Genomic DNA, 6,084 nt, shown 5'->3' on the forward strand with positions numbered 1-6,084 from the left:
GTAAGAGTTGTAACAGTCTGGATTTTAGCCCTTTTCTTTTTCTTTTGATTTATTTGGTTTTTGCTCTCTTTTGTTTTGGGATGGGTTCTGTGGCCTTGCCACCTGGGAAATCATCCTCATTCCTCCTCCCAAGTGGCTCATCATTCTCAAAACCTTGCCAAGATCATGTCACTTCACTCCTTGACCAAACCCTAAAATCTTTTTCTAGGGAATATTCCTTTTTCTATTAAAGGAATAACCCTATCTGCCCTAGATTGTGAAGCAACCTATATTTCTGTCCATCAAAAAATTCCCAAATAATTTTTATAATTCCTTTGGGTCATATGTTGCTCAAATATGCCCAAACTTTCCTATCCTAGCCCAAGAATAGTTCCCCTATAATTATTCTTCTATTCTGCCCTAAATGGCACTTTGTGAAGGAAGTGTCATTTATAATTTCCTTATTTCTCCCAAACCTTTTGGGCATTTTCTTATGTCCAAATAATTGCCTCATGCCAAAATTCAACTTTATTTGCCTAGCCAATCTTCCTCAGCAATTTTTCAAACTTTCTGTCAGACAGAAGCCATTGTGAAGGAAGTACTAGCTAGGGTTATCCAAATGAGTTGAAATTTTGCATGACTCTTCATGTGCTCATATAATTACCCTCCTCCAAATTTCAACCCCATCCAATCATCTATGTGAGCACGGGATCAAATCTTTGATTTTGGCAATATTTTCAGGTTGTGAAGCAAGTGCATTTTATATTGCTTCAAAAATCCTGATAAATTACCAGATTGTGCTTCTACCCTTATAACATCTCTCCACCAAATTTGGAACCATTTTACTTAGCCCATATTTCTATAAAATTATTGCAAGTTTCTGGTCAGCAAGGATGTTTGTGAAGCAAGTACCATTTTGGCTTGTCCAATTGGTATGAAATTTGTACGGCATCTTTGTATGGCCAAATCACTAAGCCTTGCCAAATTTCAGCTCAAGTGGCTTCTCCATGTGAGTGCACCTTCCTGATTTAGTTTTTGACCAGATTTGGCAGTTGCAAAGCAACTATATTAAATCTTGATCCAAATCTTCTCAAAGTTAACAGGATTGTAGATCTTCCTTAGCTAATCACCTCAGACAAATCTATTTGGCCCAATCACTTCCCTGTTGATCACTAGTGCACGGCCAAGTTTACTGCAGTAAAGTTCAAACGTTGCTTACCATTTAACCGGTGCATTTTTAACCGAGCTACCACCTAAGTTGCAACCTTCCCTGGAAGGACTAACCCCAAGACATAATTTTACCGCCTTTGGCACCTTCTCCTCTCCAGCTCACGCGGTCACCACCTCTCTGGCATACCATGGACGCGAGCTGGATGGTTTCTTGCTTAGGCCCCTCTCCCTCTCGTCGTCTTCGCGCTCATGAACATGTCTAACTATTTTACCGCGTCGTCGTCGTCCTCCTGGAGCCATCTCCCCCTCCGTAAGCCCCTCTGTCAGCGCTCGTCGCCGTGCGCCCACGGGACGCGCTGTAGCCGACCGTCTCTGTTCGCGCCATGGCTTCTTCCTTCTCGTGTCCTCAAGTGGAGCTCGTCTCCGTGACCTCTGTGCCTCGTCCGCTCCTCCCTCGTCGTGATCCGGTGCCCTCCCGTGCTCGCTGGCCATCATCAGAGCCTTGGCCGGACTCCCGCGGCGGCACCCGATCCCGTGCCCTCGCCCCGGCTATAACTAGCCATCCCCGGCCTCGTCCGAGCACACCAGCAGCCCTCCATCACTCCCAGAGACCCGCCTAGCCAGCCCCTTGAGCTCGAGAACCTCTCCTGCCCCTCATGGCCGATGCCTCACCACAGTGTTCCGGCTAAATTCAGCCGACCAGGGCCACCCTTCCACTCCCTGACCTCACCCCGTTTTCACCGTGTTCCGGCGACCTTCCCCAGCCCCTCCATTCTTCGCCGTCGCCCCAAGATCAACCGCCGCCGCCCAAGTCTTCTGTCGCCGTGAGTCGCAGTGGTTGCGGCCTTCGCCGTCGCTTGCTCCTCGCCTGGATGGGTGCGGCGCGCCACCCCAAGGCCACCGGTGCCCTGGCCCCGGCCGGAGGTGGCCGGAGGCAGCAGGGCCAGCTCCGGCCGAGCCCCTCCTCTGCTCTTCTCTGTTCTGCGTGAGGGAGCCACGGGAGGAAGAAGAGGAGGAGCGGGAGAGAGAGGATAAGGCGGGCCCCACTCGTCAGCTGCAAAGCGCCACGGGCCCCCACTGCCATGCTGGATAAGTGGAACGTACTTCCCAAAAGTACGCTTTCATCTTCAGAAAGCGTATTCCTCTTCTGCTCCCGCCGTAAGTGCGCTTTCCCAGTTCTGAAAACGTATTTTCTCTTAAGGCGCTTTCTGTTTTCTCACTCAGGGGCCTGTTTGTGGATATATTTTTACAGATAGGTCCCTGGCCGAAAAATATCACCACTTTTTGCTCGAGACTCCGATTGAGGTGAATCCAACGCCCACGTCTTCGTCTCGTCGAGCCCGTTCTGTTGGTTTCATTCTCACTATGGTTTGAAACTGTGAAAATGACCTTTTTTTCCCTTGCCCGTAAACAGCCCCTCTGAGAGAGAACTGTTTCCGGCGATTCTTTCCGCGACTTCACCGCACTTCTTCCCGGTGATTTCTTCCGCCCCAGGCAAGCCACAACCACCATTTGCATGATAGCCATGCAGTAGCATTGGGTTTCAACTTGAATCTTTAATAACTGTATGTTTGTTTTGCTACTACTGTCATTATTTTGGTTATGCTTATGGATCGGTGATTACCGTCATGCTATGTTTTCTTGCACTCTGTTATCATGTTCTACCTCTAGTGTTACTTTCATATTGGTCATGCTTGATAGTAGTACATGTTGATGTTGGTGATGGTCTTCGGTGCATGACTGCCGTCTGTCCCGAGTACCGTTGTTATGCATGTTCCATTGCATCCAGTTGGTTAAATGCTTGCATGATTGCATTGTTGATATGTTCTTGCATGATATTTATTGTTGATGCTAGTGGTCGTGCTATGTTTTTGAGAAGTATGTACTTGTGATGTTCATGCTAGTCAGTATGCCATGCTTAGTTGGATATGATTAATTGTTGATATGGTTAATAGTTATGTTGCATCTCCATGCTTATGTTGATATCATGTTCATGCATTATAATTTGCATCATGTTATTTTATCATGGCTCAGCATATTTGCATTCAAGTTTAACCGGATTAAATTGAACTTGAACAGCTGTTGGCCGAGTCATGGTGCCACCATATCGAGCTGACCAGTGCAACCATGCTTGCCTTTATGCGAAGGTCCTAACTGGGTCTATTGTCATGCCTCTCGCCGGTGCCTCCAACGAGGGAAGGTTATGGGCGTGCGGTACCCTGGCCCAGTAAGCAGACATAACCTTGTGTGCCCATTGTTGTTATATCCGGATTGTCCCCGTTTGGGACCGTTTTGCCATGTTGGTGGCCGTTTTGCCATGACGGTGGCTATTGGTTACTTTGGTAGGCACGGGGCCACCCAGGATTTAGCCCAGTGGGGAGTGAGTCGGAGTGGCCGGGAGAGTGTCATAGCAGTAGATCGGTTTTGTCGGAACGTCGTTGGTCCACCCGAATGGGAGTGCGAGGCCATGGGTTTCGTGGTGTGGGTACAGTGTGCTAACCTCTGCAGAGTGTATATTAAATCTATCGATAGCCGCACCCGCGGATAAGGGCCCAGTTCATAGTTGGTCACACTATGGGTCCAAAGTAATAATAATAACTGGCTTAATAACAACCCTGGTTTGATGATGAGATAAGTTGGTTATGTGATCCGTGAATGATCACCGTTTGGTTACGAGGTAAGCCATTGAGCCCAGAGTGGTTCCGTTTGTGATCCGTGAATGATCACCGTGGTATCAAGGATACCGAGTTGTTAGATATTCGTGATGTTGTGCGAGAATCGTGGGTAAAGATCAAGCTCCTTGTGGTCATTTAATAATTACTACAGTATTGTTTATACCAAGCCTGATTTGATCCTGAGATGATCGTGTGATGTCCGAGGCTGCTAAGTAATGCATGTGATGGTTACGAGGTAACCCGAGCAGAATAAGTGGTGCATATAGTGTCATCATGTTGCATGCTAGTATCCTCAGATTTATATGTTCATGCCATGCTCTTATTGTTCTAGCCGTATCATGTTCATGTAGTTCATGCCTTGTTATCCTGATGAGCTCACGATAATTTCTGCTTAACCTGTAATTGCCAGGCTGTTGTTTGTCTTGAATGCTTCTGTTTATGGTGAGCTTGCAAGTACATTCAATGTACTGACCTGGCGTGTCATGCCAGTTTGCAGGTCAGGCCAGATTTGATTGCTTGTTTGTCGTGGATCCCTTGTTTGCGAGCTAGGATAAGCGTTCCAGCCAGAGTCCCTGCGGAGTGGAGTTCACCACCGTCGTCGTTGTTCTGCTGCTAGAGTTATTCCACTGCATCTTGTTGTTCTGCTGCTTGCATGGAGCAAGCGTGGCAGGCGTAGTGTCGTCGTGCCGATGTAATCCCCTTGTATCCAAATAGATTGTAATAAAGAGCTGATTTGTTCTATGCTAAGCAGTGTCGTATTCCAGAAGACTTCTCCTCGATCTCTAGGCTGGAATACGAGGCGTTCTGGTTTCTCTGAGCCGGGGTGCCACATGAAATAACTAAACACGGCAGAGTTAAAGCACCGCACGGCAAATGCTACTACAACAAAGGGTACGGGTTGGGAAGCTAGAAAAGGTAAGATTTGCCGATAGGATGTTGCCTCACATTTCATGGATGATATCCTTCCAGTTGGAAGAGCACAGACCCATGGTGCGCTCTCTGATGTCACAGATGGGCTGTTTCACCTTGGAAGAACCTTCGTGGGTGCCATCCTCATAGTCGTGGTCGTGGTCGATGAGATCTGACTTGGCAATTGAGGATCCCAAGCCGCCGTCGTAGAACGTGTCCTTCAGAAATGACAAAATGGGCTCGATGGCGTATAAGGATCGCAAATCCTTGACCGCTTGGCGGAGGAGATCAGCAGCAGGGTCGTCGAAGAGATCGCCGGTGGTTGAACTAGAGGGGTTGGGGATGGACCACTTAACCTGTGACATGGCCCACGTGAAGCTGTCGCCGTCGACGAGCTTGATGTCATAGCCAGCTTTCCCAAGATACAGTAATACGGTAGCCCGCTGACATGAAGCCTTCGGCATGGCAACGTAGTCAACGTCTTCGCTGGCTTCCGCGGTGATGTGTTGCTCAAGGATCGACAGGTCGAGGCGAACGGCGGCCACCTCACCAACGTCCGCTGGAGAGGCCATGATAAACCTCTTCTTGGCCGACGCTCGTCGGGCTCCCCGTGGTACGTGGTCGAGCTCAGGCTACGACATTCTTGAGCAGGGGATGTGGATCTGGCGGGGAGGGACACCGCAGGCCTCATCTAAAAACTCAGGCGAGTGCGGCGACGGTATGGGAATCTCTGGGTAACCTGAACTTTATTATCTAAGCTAGGAGGAACGGGCAGACCGGCAGGGGTTGGCGGCGGCGCCTGCGACGGCCGCGAGCTAGCGTTCGAGGGGGGAGGGGGCCGGGTTGGTGACTATGGAGGGAGGGTGCACTAAAAAAAAGACACATCCGTGACATTTTGGGCCGAACGATTTTTTTCTGTCATGCTTATGACACTTCTATGACGATAATTGTGACAAAACCCGGTATCATCATAGACGTGGTGGGCTCCTACTTCTATGACAAAAAATCATGACAGAAAATGGGCTTTTCCTCCTGGGCAGGCCGGAGACGCAGTTGCATGACATTCTTTGGGCTGTCCATGACAGAGAAAACCGTGGTAGAAGCGAGGGCGAGGAAAATATCGGGGGAGTTCCCGGTTACGGTGGGTGGTCGGGGGCTGAGCGATGCGCGTTTCTCTTGTACGTACGCACATGTGTGCAAGGGGTTGCGCTCTAACTGAACCCGAGCGATTGCACTGCAGGCTACGCGTTACTGAACCTGAGCGATCGATCGATGGCTGTTAACTGAACCCGATCGAGTGATTCCTTCGCTACTACTGCTAACTGAAGCCGATCGAACACTGCTGCCTCCT

This window comes from Triticum aestivum, chromosome 1D, assembly GCF_018294505.1.
Source record: "Triticum aestivum cultivar Chinese Spring chromosome 1D, IWGSC CS RefSeq v2.1, whole genome shotgun sequence".
In the NCBI taxonomy this organism is placed as follows: domain Eukaryota; kingdom Viridiplantae; phylum Streptophyta; class Magnoliopsida; order Poales; family Poaceae; genus Triticum; species Triticum aestivum.